Consider the following 17044-nt stretch of genomic DNA (forward strand, 5'->3'; position numbering starts at 1 on the left):
TATGCAAGCTATTTCTTTACTAAATAATGCAACAGGGCACCTGGGTTGAGTTATGGTGTTCCAATGGTTGATGGGAATCCAGGCCAACCAGCAAATGAGTAACCAAAATAGAGTACTAATGCTGATGTAAGGCAGAAACAGTAATATACTGAGAGATTATCTGGGTTTCCTAGGCCGAGTGTTAATTAAAGCATGAACTTATTATCATCTGCTAGTTTCCCCATTTTTAGTTTTCTGTAAAAGAAAACGATTGTGCGGCTTTGGTCGTCTGTCCTCACGTTTTTGCTGTCCGTTCTTTTTCTATCCGCCCTCAGATCTTAAAAACCACTGAGGAGGAGGCTAGAGGGCTGCAAATTGCTATGTTGATCAGCCACCCTCCAATCATCAAACATGCCAAACTGCAGCCCTCTAGCCTCCTCAGTAGTTCTTATTTTATTTAAGGTTAAAGTTAGCCATGATCGTGCTTCTGGCAGCGATATAGGATAGGCCACCACCGGGCCGTGGTTAAAGTTTAATGGGCCACGGCTCATGCAGCATTATACCGAGATCACCGAAAGACAGATCCATTTTCGGCGGTCTTGATTATATGATGTAGCGGCTGTACGGAAAGCTCGACTGCGCCGAAGAAACTTCGACGCATTTCTTACTTGTTACAATTGGCTATAGGTTGATAATTTCGGGAAAAGAAATGCTTCTGGAATCTCCTAATTGCCTGCTTAGGTTTTCACTTGGATTCATTATCGCACACACAAACACATACCCACACACACACACACACACACACAAGGCTAGGCAGCGTCAGACTTCCTGTGTTAGCTTTTGAAATGTATCCCAGTGATATAAACACAGTCTTAGTGTTTGTCTTGAATGGTTAAGAAAAAAACTGCTGTATACAACATAGTTTGAGTAAATAAATAAATATAACACAGCTGAAGAGGATCTTGGTGAAGGATGAAAGCTCCTGTGTTATATTAATTCACCTAAAGTTTGTTGTATACAGTGGCTGTTGCTTAACCTTTTCCAACGTATATTCCCGTTCTTTCCACACGATCAAACCATCTAAAAAATAAACACTTGGCCACCCTCCATGCATCACCACGCCTCTCACTTCTTGCAGCACAAATGATGGACAAGCAACTCTCAACCAGATTTTACACAAATCATTTTTAATTTTCACACTTTGTCGGCTATACTCCATGATTTCTCAGTCTTTGTCGTATCCTCCTTCAGGTTGCTTTTCCTCCCTGTTCCCATGTCAGCACTGAAGCTTCTTTACTATATGATATATGGATTTTTTTTTATTTACTTAATTCGTCTCAGTCTCTTCTTGAATATATATATATATATATATATATATATATATATATATATATATATATATATATATATATATATATATAATGTATGTATACATATACAGTACATATATATATGTATATCTATTTATTAATATCTATGTGCTATACGAGGTCACGTTAGGTCAAAACCTCTTACCACATCCGTTATAAGGTCAATGACGCAATTAACTGAAATGTCGAAAGAAATCACGGTAGTGTTGGCCAACGTGAACACTGGGCTAGTGCATTCTCTCTCTCTCTCTCTCTCTCTCTCTCTCTCTCTCTCTCTCTCTCTCTCTCTCTCTCTCTCACACACACACACACACAGCTCACTCGCTCAGCTCCTCCCTCTCTCTTGACATCCAAGTCACTAACTAAACTAAGGAAATTCAACAAATGCATGTCTACAAAAACATAATTTATTCAGTAGTCTAACATGGCAAATGATTTGGAATCAAATGGAAATGAAATGGGAATATCTACATCCCAGAATTGGTAACCCAAAAAATAACCAAGTAAGAATAACAATAGTGCTATCAATTTCCACTAAGTGAGTCTCTACAACATACGAGTCAAAATAAGTCAAACACAACCGAAGTCATGATAAGTCACATTCCCCTCCATTTATTTGACCTCTGTTCAATACATTTGAGGATACAAGGGAAAAAAACTTTTGAAAACAGGCACAGAGAAAAAATAAATGGGGGATATCTCCCACGTTACCAACCCCAAAAGAAATACATGTAATAAAACATGGCACAATCAAAATTCAGGGTAATCAATAAAAATCAAAGAGACAAGGAAAATAAGAATAAACGGGGAAAAAGATTTCAAAGCACGGTAACAGTGCAAAGAATCAGCAGCACATGTCAAACAAAGTTGTTAAAACCCATTCAGGTTTTTGAAAAATAAGTCTCAGCTCACCTCACAGGCAGTACACAAAATCTTCCAGCAAAGCGGATCTTATCACAATGAAATCAAGATCCGAATGTCTAGCCTGTACTCAAAATGGAAAATTCACACTTCCTATGACCCACCATGAGAGCGGACTCATGAACAAATGCTCTACCGGAACTTGATGACTTCCGGTGACATAGCCAGAACATCAACCAAGGAACGATGCCCCTTGTCTCCATGGGAAGCGAGACTGATGATGGGCTTTTGTCAGCACTGACTCGCTGAATACGTGGACACTGTTTTGCATTTACACTTGCCCAGAATATCTCAAAGAATGCTTGGCTAAAAAAAAAACGAAATATATATTATAATTATTCCTAATGTTTTTAACAATTTTAGCAGACCTCTTTTTAAACAGTTGCTAGACTTTGCTGTGCTGGACACAGCCTTCATTTTTAACGATGATTCTTTCAGGCAAGTAGAAGGGATGGCAATGGGGACCCCACTTGGCCCCACATTTGCCAATATTTTTATGAACTCACTTTTCAGACCAGTATCCTTCCACCTATCGACCTTTATTTTATAGACGTTACGTTGATGACACGTTTGCCCTTTTTAAGTCTGATTTTAACCTTGATTCGTTCCTTAATTTCATTAATACCCAACATCCAAATATTAATTTCACAGTAGAGAGAGAGAAGCTTAAAACACTCCCCTTTTTAGATGTACAAGTTTTCAGAGATGATGTTGGGTTTCATATCAGTACTTTCAGGAAAAGTACTTTTACAGGTCTGGGAATTAACTTTTATAGTTCTTGTTACTTTAATTTTAAATTAAATTCCATATCCACTCTCCTCCACAGGGCTTTTTTCTTGACATCCTCTTGGGGCGTCTTTCACGAAGAAATTAGTTTCCTTATACAATTTTTTAAAAACAATAGTTTTCCAGTGAAGTACTTTTATAGATCCCTCAAGAAATTTCTTCAGTATAAATTACACAGTTGTCCATTGGTGTATAAAGTCCCGAAACTGGTTTTTTATGCAAAATTTCCTTTAATTTATTTACAATAATAAATTCCGATACAAGTTGATTAACCTATTAAATAGAGAATTACCAGCAGTTAATTTCAAACTTATTCCAAAAAACCCTCTAACAATACGTTCATTTTTCAGATCTAAGGACAGATTGGCCCAGCTTTAGTGTGTTATTATAGGAAAAAACGAGGTTGACATAAAAAGGTTTTAACAATGATTTATGTTTTCAAAACCACTAAAATAAGGCAAGCTAAGAATGTTCTTAGGGGTTTCTTTCTCCATGTTACTTTCACTATAAAACTTTTTGTGGGCTTTATTATAACAAATATCTAGTATATGTGAAGGATAACATAAATCTGTCCCTATTTTTCTTATGTATTCAATTTGTTGATCCAAATACTGGGGACTGACAATGCGCAAAGCTCGTAAAAACATAGAAGAAAAAATTGATATTTTGATGTTAAGGTGATTGCCTGAATAAAAATGGACGTAAGTTAAGTTGTTGGTTGGTTTCCTATTAATACTGAATTTGCATTGAAATGGTTCTCTATGTATTAAAACATCTAAGAAAGGGAGGCAATTGTCTTTTTCTAATTCTAACGTAAACTTAATGGATGGTACCTGGTTATTCAAATTACAGAGTAAATCATTTACATCAATACCGGCAGGCAAAACAGCTAAAATATCGTCAACATACCTATACCATTTTAAAGGAGTATAAATGATATTAGGTAAATATCGTTTTTCAAAGAATTCCATGTACAAGTTTGAGAGGAGTGGGAATAAAGGGTTGCCCATTGCCATACCAAATATTTGTTGTTAAATTCACCATTGAATGTAAACTTACAATCACAAATGCACAACCTAGTGAGTGAAATAATATGACTTACAGGTAGAGGTAATTCATGATTGGTTAATTCATTACTAAGATACTCTAAAATAGAATCTATAGGGACTTTAGTAAAAAGAGAATAAACATCGAAACTAACGAATCTATCAGTGGGGCAAAAAGTGATTTTGTTTAACTTATCAACTAAATCTAGACAATTGCATACGTGAGAATCTGAGATAGATCCAAGTAACGGGAATAAGAGCTTGGTAACATATTTCGAAAGTTTATATGATATTGAGCCAACAGTACTGATAATAGGCCGCATAGGATTATTTTCTTTGTGTGTTTTTACTAATCCGTACAAGTAAGGTAACGAGGGAAATTTTACTGACAACTGACCTATTAGTTCTTTTTTATCTTTAAGGATTTTTTTCACTGTGCTGTTGAAACTTTTTATGACTTGATCAAGTGGATTTTTTGTTAGTTTTTTGTAAGTCGTATCATCATCCAGTAGGGCTTGCATACGTGATATGTAGTCAGCTTTATCTAAAATTACAATACTATTCGACTTGCCAGCTTTTGTGATGTGGATTGTATTGTCTTTATTAATGTCGGTCAAGCTTTTCTTATAGCGAGCAGGGAAATTACTTTCATGCCTAACATTCGCAGCTCCATAAACACTGCCTTTAATTATGTCAACATGAGTTTGAGGAAGATCACAATATTTTTCGAATATACATAAGGACGACGCAATTCTTAAAACAGAGGGTCTTTTAGATACGAAGAAGGATGAACCATATCCGAGTGCACTCACAACATTTTCACTTATTTTGTTTACTTGATAAATTTATAGCACAATCATTACGTGCACTGTTAGTCCAGTCACTGCTATCAATAAGATTTTTTAGTTTTCTGTCGAGTTTCCTTGTTAGGGCATCTGTAGTCCTACGAAGTTTTCCATCAATTTCTTGTCGCAGCGAGTCCTTCCAATCAGCCGGGATAGAATGACTGAATGCAATTCTGGCTTTTTCTAATTCCTTAAATTTTTCTTTCTCCTCTTGCTTTGCGGCTGCTATGTGGCCTTTTAACATCATGGCACTGAATTCGTTGAATGGGTGATTGTCATATCTTCTTAAACGGCGTGGTAGCAAGGATTTAGGGAGCACTTGCTCAGAAAGGCACTTCTTCAGGAACTTGAGTTGAATTCTGGTCGAATGCGCAGCCGAAAGAGACTTGGAGAAGGTAATGACTACGCAGTTCAAAAGAGGAAACAGGATGGCAAAAGAAAACGTGGCCCTCATTATGCATAACAATTGCCTCCCTTTCTTAGATGTTTTAATACATAGAGAACCATTTCAATGCCATTTTCATTCAGGCCATCATCTTAACATCAAAATATCAAATTTTTCTTCTATGTTTTTACGAGCTTTGCGCATTGTCAGTCCCCAGTATTTGGATCAAGAAATTGAATACATAAGAAAAATAGGGACAGATTTATGTTATCCTTCACATATACTAGATATTTGTTATAACAAAGCCCACAAAAAGTTTTATAGTGAAAGTAACATGGAGAAAGAAACCCCTAAGAACATTCTTAGCTTGCCTTATTTTAGTGGTTTTGAAAACATAAATCATTGTTAAAACCTTTTTATGTCAACCTCGTTTTTTCTTATAATAACACTCTCAAAAGAATGTTAATAAAAAATAGCCCTAAAGAAAACAACAACATAGTATATAAAAATTCCATGTTTGGACTGCCCCTCTTTTTATATTGGCCAATCTAACAAAGATTTAGATGTGCGTATTAAGCAACATAAGTATTCCGTCAAAACTGGACAAGCATCCAATGCTATATTCATTCATTTAAGTGAAAACTCTCACAGGATAAATTGGACTGAAAGTTCAGTGATTGCTAGATCGAAAGATTTCTCTTCAAGAAATCTATTGGAGTCCGCTATTATCCAGCTTACTTCCAGCTGTAATTTTAACCTTAGTCCTGGTACGTATTATTTGGACCCCTGTATTAGAAAAATGTTCAAGAATGACCTAAAAGATAAAATCAATGACTTCATTACAAATTAGTTACCTTATATATATTTCCTATGTATCCGTATGTTTTATATAATAATTTTTTATTTGTAAAAATGTTCATCTTGCAAAAATTATTATTGTTTACAAAAAAGAGAATTATTTTGTTGTGCCAATATTTTTTGGGTGGTCAGTCACTTCCTTGTATAATCTTCTAATTGTCCTGCCCTGCTTCTGAACGGTTGATCCTAATCCTCTGTAAAACCTCTTAAATATTTAACCCTGTTTTGGCAGTTCTGCTAATTCTTCAGTTGTGTTGGATTCCAGGTACATATTTTTCCTTTATAATCCCCATCTGTCATTTATATGAGCTTTCTTTATAAACTTGCTTTTATATTTCTTTAGTAAGCTAAGTAAAGGACGAAAGAGTCGAAAGGCCTCTCAGCACTCCAGTGTTTCCCTTTCCTTCGTGGATTTTATCTTTATTTATATATTCATCACGTTCCATATTTTAGTGATTCAGTTATACATACATACATACATGCATACATATATACATACACACACACACACACACACACACACACACACACATATATATATATATATATATATATATATATATATATAAATATATATATATATATATATATAGGCTATACATAATCATGTTTGTGTGTGTATTTGTGCGTGTGTATGCGTTGTGTGTGAATGTGTTTATGGTTAGTGACAGTGATGAAACACGTGTTGTGTGTGCGTGGCGCAGAGACCAGAGTGCGTCATGTTTTTTGTTCACAGATGTCCTGCTCTTGTGTGGCTCTCTTTCGTAATTAAACTGAACTTTTTCGTGCTTTGAACCTGATAACATAATAAAAACGATCAATGTGTTTACACACTTGTAATGACACCGAAATATATCTGAATCCAAACTTGTACAGGTTTCAGGTAGCAAAAACGTGCCAGCTCACAGCCTGAGCCCCGACCAGTCGGAAGCGAGAGCATGGAAGGTCACAACACCGTCATTTCGAGTTCACACATTTCTAATGCATTAGCCTACGTCGGCGTAATTATGGCTCTATTTTTAAACTGAAGGTTCATATTATTGTTACGAATGGGTTGCCTGTTAATGTTTGTAGACCAAGTCTATAGACTATTCAGCCTTTCATGTACAGGAATAAGCCAATATAATTAAAACAATTATCTGCTCTATGGCATGAAATGTTGAGTAACTTTTGGAAATTTTGGAAAGTTTTGGAAATGATTTGCATCCAGGCTATAGCTCCTACCATCACGGGCCTGTCATTAGTTGGCTGAGGAGGTAAAACCAACAAAGTTAGGAGATTAAGATCCACTGAAAGATGAAATAGGGCAGCAGCAGCAGTTTGAAGGAAGGGAAAAGTTTATTGTAGCTGACAGGACATTTTCATCCACTGGTTTGTGTAGGATAATCAGAAAGTTGAAAGCTCTCCTGAGAGGATTCTGAAGTTCAATAATGCCCTGAAAACCTTTTACAATTTCTCTTGTATTCTAATCATTTACCTACATTTTTATCTGTTTATTTATTAATGTGTTCATTTTTGTTTCCTTCCTTAAGAAGCGATCTCTTCTTTCTGCATTTCGCTTTAGCTCCTCTTACTTCTTCCTAACGAACACCTTAAAGGTTGTTTTGTTTGAATATGAGCATGTATTATACGTCTGTATGTACATATATATACACATAGATAATTTATAATATGAACAATTAAATGAATAAAAACCTAATATGAATGGCGACATTCGAAGCCTCACCCTCATTGCAGAAGGAGACAGCCTGTCCCTCACCACTTGACGAAGTCGCGAATGGAAGGTTCGAAAACATCGTAGCCAAGTACTTGATCGTTCATTCTTTTATTACTAAGTGTTCGAAGAAATGACGTCATGTAGGGACATTTAACTGAATCCACACGATTTAAACTTTACTCTTGTAGTAGTTAAAGACACTGCGAAGAAGCGCGTCAAGTGGGTGCGTGCGGGAGACTCAACCGGTCACTTTTTTTTTAGCCAAATATTTTAGTGGCAGTGTCTTCAACTGGTGTAGCTGAAGGCTTGTGGTTTTACCTAACTTAATTAACTTCTGTTTGAGTGTACATGCCATTGAAGACCACTGATCATGAGCAGTGTGGTGAACAAAGACAACATAAAATGGAGTATACAACTTAGGCCAACGGCCAATTGCGGGGACCTACGAGATCATTCAACGCTGTAAGGGAAATTGACAGTAAAAAGGTTTGAAAGGTGAAACAGGAGAAAAACCTCAAAGCAGTTGCACTATGGATCAATATTATTGTTAGGGGAGGGTGGAAAGCAAGTTGGAAGAAAGAGAATATGAACAGAGGTACAGTAAAAGGAATGAAAGGGGTTGCAGCTAGGGGCCGAAGGGACGCTGCATAGAATACGGTAAGTATTGCCTGCAGTACACCACCTGATGTGCACTGAGGCACTAACACCGTACGGGGGAAAAATGGACAAAGTGGAGTGGACGCATGAGAGTGAGAAGTGCCGGCTATTCCTCTCCTCTCTCTCTCTTTCTCTAAACTCTTATGAGTACTCAAGGGTTGGTTTTAGGCCTTAAAGAACTCAACATGTCACTTCGTTTCTATTAAGTTTCTGCTTAAGTGTAAGTTCTAAATTATATTCAAGCAGAAACACTACGAAATGTATCATACGAAATGATCTTCACATTCACTGAACCTTCCACACAAAATCGTCGAAGCAAAACGGGGAAAGACTGAAACCCTTTTGTGCAACTTACTCTGACAGCTAACTTAATTATGAAAAATCATTATGTCAGATGGATAACTGTATTCAAAATAAACGAAAATGGTTCACTAGAAAGGAACCCAAACATCAGTTGCACTCATAGTCGGCTGAAAATAAGGTTAGACCCCCAAAAAATGGCTACAAAAGGTCTCTCAACTCTACTGTAGTATCAGGTATGCAGTATGCTTAATAACATATAAAAAATCTACCACAATCTGACCATGCTAAAGGTCTGATTTCAAAGATGGCGTCTATAATAGCCCCTAAATCCTTAAAATGTTGGTTACTCTTCATTATTCCAACTACTAGATAAGTAATGCTGGTGCCTAACACCTTATTTTGGGGATCTGGAAGCCTAATTATAGCAGAGTCCACCGCTCTTTTTACAGCTAAGCCCCGCCCACTGCACGCCAGTGATTGGTTAGCTCTCGAGGGGTGAATGACGTCACACTAGTTAGCAGTCCAAATGATTGCCAGAACGGATTTGACTCCGTTTGGTCATGTTGAGCGTCGGGTATGAATGATGACACCACAGATTTGAGTTCCCGGAGTTGTGAAGTATGCAACTGATATCTCCGGTAAAAGATATATTAAGCTATAAGTCTGTGCATCTTTTTTTAATTTATCATGCGGAGCCTAAATACACAAGCATCTTGCTTTTTTTTTTTTTTAAATTGGTGTTGGCCTACATAAGCAATCCCACATAGGCCACATTAATTGAAATGAAGCATAGACTTATGCAGCCATGTCAAATGTTAATATCATTGCGAGATTAGGCCTACAAGTCAATTTCTTATATTTTGAGGCAATGACAGGTCATAGGACTACACATCAAATTCTTATATTTTGATGCAATGACAGGTCGTATAGACCTACACATCAATTTCTTATATATTGAGGCACTGACAGGTCATAGGACCACATTCTTATATTTTTAGAACATGACAGGGCATGGGCCTACACGTCAATTTTTTTATCGCAAATAGTTTTCTTCCCGTATCTGTAGGAAATAGAGTAAATTTTAATTAATATAGTAATTTCAACTCCACGATACATAATGCATAATATAAAGTGGAATGCACACGTATAAGCAAGTGCACATGCACAGACATGCGTGGATGGCCATAGTAATTGTAACGCCACTTATACCACAGAGAATAAAAGTAAAACTTATGAGCACATAGCCAATGACACACAGATCAATCATAGGACTGTCTCAGCCTTACACACAACTATCAAACTGCTCTCAATGAAATATATTGAAAATAAATTTACAAAAGGGATAACAAATTATATTACAGTGATGAGTAAATATAAGGCTGTTGTAGCGTTTCCATGAAAATGAAGGCTATGGTAGGAAGGCACCATAAGACGCCTAACGAAATAAGAAAAAATAAATGATAGCTGAAAAAGTTATGTATGAGAGGATCCAAACCAGTCTGCGAGTAGCCCATGATATTCATTTGCTTTTGGGGGCATTCTTATAGGTTACCCTGTTGGACAAAAGGATACATGAGCCAGTAAATATTCTCTCTCTCTCTCTGTTGTTAGGAGAATATTCTAGCGTAGACTATATCCATAAAGATCTCGATTACTTTTAATTAAAACAAATGATTAAATTTCAATTGACAAGAGTAAGCAGATAATTCTTTTCACCAGTATTTTATGAATAGGTCTATGTTTACTCTGCAGTTGTAGGTCACCGAATGAAAAGTTTTCGAAGACACAAAACTACAAGCACCATAAAAAAATAAGAATAACAACAAAAAACGACTGAGTATAAGATAGGCCTATAATACAAACACCATGAGCTGCGTAAACCGACAAAAAGACATAGGACATTATAGGTCTACGTCCATTTTTATGATCCTGTTATTTCGAAAGAAGATAACGTCCTTAAGAAAATTCTCAGCAAATTATATCCATTACTACTCGTACAGCCTATTATACTGTAAAACTTTAAGTTAAACATAGTCATATACAGGCTTTGTAGAGTGCAGTCACTGCTTGTCATCCCTCCGAATGTGTGAACGAATGCAATGAAATCGATTTTATGACTGTTAAAATGTAGTAAAATTTCCTGAAATCAATATGAAATATCAGTCTGCATAGGTCTGAGAAAGTCTTTGTGTTTAAGTTTAGAATGGTGAACACGCTTGGCAATATCAGACGGTAATTATCATTGTCCAGTGATTCAAGTGCACCGATTCGAATGCATACATTCCCCGTGTCACCTCCATATTCAGGTGAACCACCTTTACGAAACACAACACTGTAGCATCGCGGAACACTCCTGACTTCGTTCATATTTTCCTTTTTTTTAACCGCCTTTATTGAGATGCGTATTACGATTTTATTTCAGGGGATAATATAACGTTTCCTTTTGATAACCTGCAGAACGTAATTTAATTCGGTAGAACAACCATTGCAATATTAATGAACATGAAAAGAACCACAGATTAACCAACTTTTCGAAACTATTGGCAGCCAATTAGCTCTAAGGGATGGTCATGACGTAAGCCGTGGGCGGGGCTTAACTGCAAAGAACGCTGGGCTTTGCTATAATTTCATTTAAAAAATCGAGGCTTACGTCATGTGTCGGCAACTAAGAGAACCAATTTAAATTTTTCGCAGAAATGAAACGATAGTTTTGTTGTATTTTATCCTATAACGTACTTTTTCACATTTAATCAGTATAGGGTGTTTATTTAATAGTGCAGGATGATGTGGGAAAGATATTTTCCTTTATACAGCGCATTTTTCGTTCGAAATATGGCGAAAACACGCCTACTAATAAGGCAACAGAGGTTTTAAGAGTTGCCCTTATTTTCATGACGTTGATTTGATGTTTTCCTTGGTACAGTAACGTTTTCTTTAGATATAACAGCGGTAATTCAACTAAATCTGACGCTTCGGTTTAATGAGATTGCACAAGACGTATTTTGGTAATATTTCGAGTAAAAACAGCAATAAAAGCGAAGTATATTCATATACATAAGAATCAAAATTAGTAAAGAATACTCTAACACTCATTAAAGACAATTCGGAAGGAATGTCGGGAATTTCCTTTACAGACGTCACTGATTTTTGTTGTGCTGATAGACTGCACGACCAACCCAGGATCTACGATAGTGACTTAGCCCCCATGCAAGGACAAACGAGACACGTACCAGGTTTTTTTTTACAATTTATTTACAAAAACAAAACCCAATCATCACCCTCACATAACATACACACAAAACCCCCTCAAAAAAAAACACACTAACGAACCTACAATCCAAGTGCCCTCAACACGAAACACGTGGGCCACACGACTGCCTTCAACTTCAAAGAAACCACTGAAATTTAATGACAACTAACGCAACGCCACCGCAGCACACAACGCCAAAACACTTATTCTCACCCAATCATTCTCATTACAAGTTACAACTATGTAGGAGCACTCACAATTTCAGACTTTACCAGTGGCGTCACTAGAGGTTAAATTTTGGCGGGGCTGGAGCCCTACCAGCTTCATATATTTGATGTGACCATTAGATGGTAACTTGGTAGATGAGCAGGAGTGAAAAAAAAATTGGAGTACTGCATGCGTATTACATATATTTATATATGTAGCATATTACATGAGATACTATGATGAAACTATTCTCTGCATATATACTTTCACTGTTCTTACAGAAGAACAAAACTGTTTAAAAATATAAAATAATAAGGAGCTACTTCTCTCATCAAAAAAAAAAAAAAAGAAATGAAAATAGAATAATAAACCACATTGATTAGCCTACATGAAGTATATTACATCTAACTTAATTAAATTCGAGATAAACGCCTTGTGGTGGATTCACCTGAGTTTGACTGTAAAGATATTGGGAGAGCTGCAGATCTATCCACTACCCTGTCAAGATCAAGGGAATCCACTACAGTTTTCTCAATAGAAATTGTGCCTAGACTGGTCAGTCGTTCCTGGCCCATTGATGCCCTGAGGTAAGTTTTGACCAATTTGAAGACAGAAAAAGATCGCTCACATTTGGCATTACTGACAGGGAAAGTTAAAGCCAAATGCATTAAATTCCAAAGTGTGGTGAAATCTTCCTTCATTGGTTTCAGTTTATCCAAAGCATCAGAAATAGATTTCACATCATCCTGTAGTGTTCTCTGAGCAATAAGTAGTTCTGCGTGGAGGCTTTCCCTTTCAATTGAGTACTGGTCAGCAAGGTATTGCAAGTCATTTTCATTTGAGAATTTTGGAGATGATGGGTGGCAAACAGCTACACCAAGGAGGATACATCTTGGTTCATCAAATCTTTGTCTAAATTCACTGAGTACTTTGTCAAAAAGAGAATATACAGAGACCTTTTACAGTAGGCTTTTGCGTCCTCAACCCTTTCAAAAGTGTCTCGTTGACCTGTGCTTTCGATTACAAAGGATTCCAACTGACATGAAGATGGCTTCCTTTTCCTTGAAGGCTGACGGAAAGTTGAAGTTATGTTTCTCTCAGTAGCAAAATCAATTGATTTTTGCCAAATGGTGTTAACATGGTAGTCTGTTGTTCTTTTGTCACTAATAATTTCAAGTGTTTCTTGTGCCATGCTAAGTGCTGCAGCAAGTTCCATATTCTCATTCTGCCATGTCTCTGATAGTGGGGTTGTAACATCAAATACTTCAGAAAAGGTAATCAACAGAAAGACTGCCTCAAACTTATTTAAAGCTTGTAGGAATCCATTAGCTAAGGCTTTTTCTTCACCAGATCTTCCATGGTTAGACAAATCTTCTAGAGTATCCATCAAAATCTCATAGCGTTGTGATATTGACTTAAGGGCCTTATGGTTGTATTCCCATTTGTGTTGACACACTTTTGGAAGTTCCAGAACTGACAATTTTTTGTCTTCCTGGAGGTCTATGAATATATCATGGCGCAAGGTTGAACCACGGATGAAGTTAATCAGACCTGAAATCAAATTAAAAATTCTGCTACTTCTGGCAGGCAGCCAGCTGTGTGAGTTACGACTAACTGCAATTTGTGTGCAGAACATGGTACATAAAAGCATGGATTCTTCACAGATTCTCGGATTTGTACCTATACACCACTGATTTTGCCACTCATTACAGATGCTGTATCGTAGCACTGTGCTATTAGTTTATTAATATTCAGGCCAAGATTACGGAGCTTCTCTAACAACGCGTTAGCTACAGAAGTAGCATCAAGATTCTTCAAAGAAAGGAATCCTATGAACCTCTCATTTACTGTTTCATCTATGACATATATACCTAATGCAGACACAGAGCTGCTCAGTAATACTAACATCTCTGGTCTCACCAGATATTACTGCAAAGAAGGGTGATGACTTGGCTTCTTTGGCTATGACATCAAGCACACAATCGGTGTATATATATATATATATATATATATATATATATATATATATATATATATATATATATATATATATATATACACACACACACACACTGGTGTTCCGTATATTCATACACACACATATAGATATTAATCATAATCCCATGCACATACATTAAGTCTGTATATATATTAAAAGGATAAGATAATATCTTATCCTATCTCCAGTAGATGGGATGGAAGTACCAGTTGCAACGGTCATTATTTAACCATCTCGCCACCCGAGTAGTGGGAAAAACAGAACAAAGAATAACTAATAATTTCATAAGTCTTGTAAACTTAAAGGTGTGTATGTGTTATCGCAAATATAATTGATGTATGTATGTATTCATGTACGTGTGTGTGTGTATGATGCACTTACGGTATTTATCTATCTATGTGCGTGTTTATTATTATATCAAGTTTATCTTGTGAACGTATTGCACATACACTGTAAATTTATAGCCTACATAGAAAAATATTAACTATTATGCACAAACCGTGAAGCTTTATACATAGAAGACCTAACGTACCTAGGTTTTTATTTGTCAACAAAAAATATCAAAATACGTAAATGGATTAAAAAAAAAGAAAAAAGCATAGGCTTCACAAGTTAACCTCATCTACTAGTTAACCTATAGTTACTTACAAATATCTGAATGGCTTTGGCTTGGTGACTGTCCTCGGTTGTTTCCTGCATTTCAGATTCATTTACAACAGCCGCCACTTTTTCTTAGCGCTCATGTTCGGAAGTGGGAGTGCAACAAGAATTTTCCTATGAAACCCTGGGATTTGCCTGATGACATTTTCATGGTTTGAGATTTACAGCAGCTAAATTGTATCTTAAATTAGAACACAGATTTGTGATTTCAGCTACATCATTAACGTTACATATCAGATCTGCAATGGTAATATTGCATACGTATTAATTTGTATAGCGATTAGTTATCATTAGCATTAAAACACATGAATTTATTGATTCGCGCATAGGCCAATCCAACAAACTTATTTGGCTTCAGTACACAGGTTATGCTTCCTACACAAGAAAAAAAAATGTACTAACACCAGAACTACGATTTCTGAGTATCCATAGATTAATCAGGGCAAATGTACATGCACTGTTACATGCTACTACTATTGAGTAATCCGACAACATGACGTCAATGTCACGCAGTTGCACTATTTTTGTTTCGGTAATTTTTCGGAAAACTCCAGCCAGCCACTTCGGAAGGTTCCAGTTAGCCATTTTTGCATGAAAAACCATTTTGGGTTTTTCATTCAAAAATGGCTAGGAAATGACAGGGCACTAAAAGAACCTGAAAATACCAACGTGACGTAACCTAGGGGTGTTTACTGGTTACAATTTTGCCGTGTTAGCTATGGAGGGGGGGGGGCCGGTACTGTGTTACCTTATAAGTCGTAATTTGATTAATTATTTTTCTCTGTTATTAAGCATTTGCGAAGGTCATGTATTGAGAAGAAAGTTTTCGTTTTGATGAGTTTTATCCAAGAAAAATATAAGTTGTAATGTGGGAGGTGGCTGGAGTCTTCCGAAAAATAACCTTTGTTTCTTTTCCACGTCTTGTTTATCATCCATATATCACGTATACTACAGCACCTATCATGGGCCTAGAAATTAACTGACTACCAAACACTCAAACCATTACACAAACATTACACGTAACACCAAGATATAAATCGATTACTAAATACCAAACAGCACTACAGTACCTTCCTACAGAGCGTGAAGTAACCAAACAATAATAGCAACGACTCATCGAGTCTCTGAGTCTGAGAGCGCAGTACTGCACTGCAAGGAACATGTAACGGATTACATGAAGTAAGCATCTGTTAACGTATGGAAATTTTAAAATGTCGTCAAAACGCTCTTCACTGGTTATAATGAAATTTGTAAATCATTCAGTTAGCTTAGCTGCTTAGGTATTTACTAAAGAAATACTTCTTAATGAATTAACCCCTGACTGCGGTCTATGACTTTCCTTGGATATTTGATATAGCTGCTAAATTGCTAATATCTGAGGTTTGCATGTTGATTAGGGATACTGTAAGTTTCTATGGGATGTGTTGGGTCAGTGATGACGCCACTGAACTTTACACCAACCTTTGGTAGCCCAAAAACGCGTATGTTCCTAATGGGATCTTCGGACGAGAAGGGTGAAATAATGGCGCGAGAGTCTCACCTCCCTGTTCAGGCGGTTGCTAATTGGGATAATTTACTTTTAGCTACCCGGGCTTAAAGACCGCAAACTCACAACAAATGACTCGAACAAACAAGACGAAACATAACGTTGCATACTGCGGCGGTACGTGCATTTCAACATAACATGCAATAACAGTCGTGTTTACGACGTGCCTTGACCAGTAAGTTCGCCATCCTGTGAGACCTCGTAGAATCGGCGGGAGTTTGAAGCGAAAAAAATCTCGCGCATTGAACTTTTTCGCGACGCGGAATTTGTTATTTTGAAAGGAAAACATGCCCCGTCGCCATCTATTGACCCGCAGGAGAACTAAAATATTTTTTTTTTTTTGCTTTTTGCCAGTAGGCAATATATAGGTAACGCGGTCATTCTCTTTTTATAAGGAGGTATTTTGGTCAAATTTCGACTTAAAACACTTTCTGGACGAAAAACACCTTCTCCAATATAATATTAATATTGAAAGAACCATTTAAACTGATTAGAAGCAAGGAAATCACTCGAAA

At 36.6% G+C, this 17044-nt stretch overlaps 1 pseudogene; it reads right to left on the bottom strand.

The window, feature by feature from the left end:
• Positions 1-11580: 11580 nt before the first annotated feature.
• On the bottom strand, positions 11581-14302 carry LOC136825939 (zinc finger MYM-type protein 1-like; annotated as a pseudogene).
• Between the last annotated feature and the right edge of the window lie 2742 nt (positions 14303-17044).

Source organism: Macrobrachium rosenbergii, chromosome 40 (genome assembly GCF_040412425.1).
Source record: "Macrobrachium rosenbergii isolate ZJJX-2024 chromosome 40, ASM4041242v1, whole genome shotgun sequence".
Classification (NCBI taxonomy): domain Eukaryota; kingdom Metazoa; phylum Arthropoda; class Malacostraca; order Decapoda; family Palaemonidae; genus Macrobrachium; species Macrobrachium rosenbergii.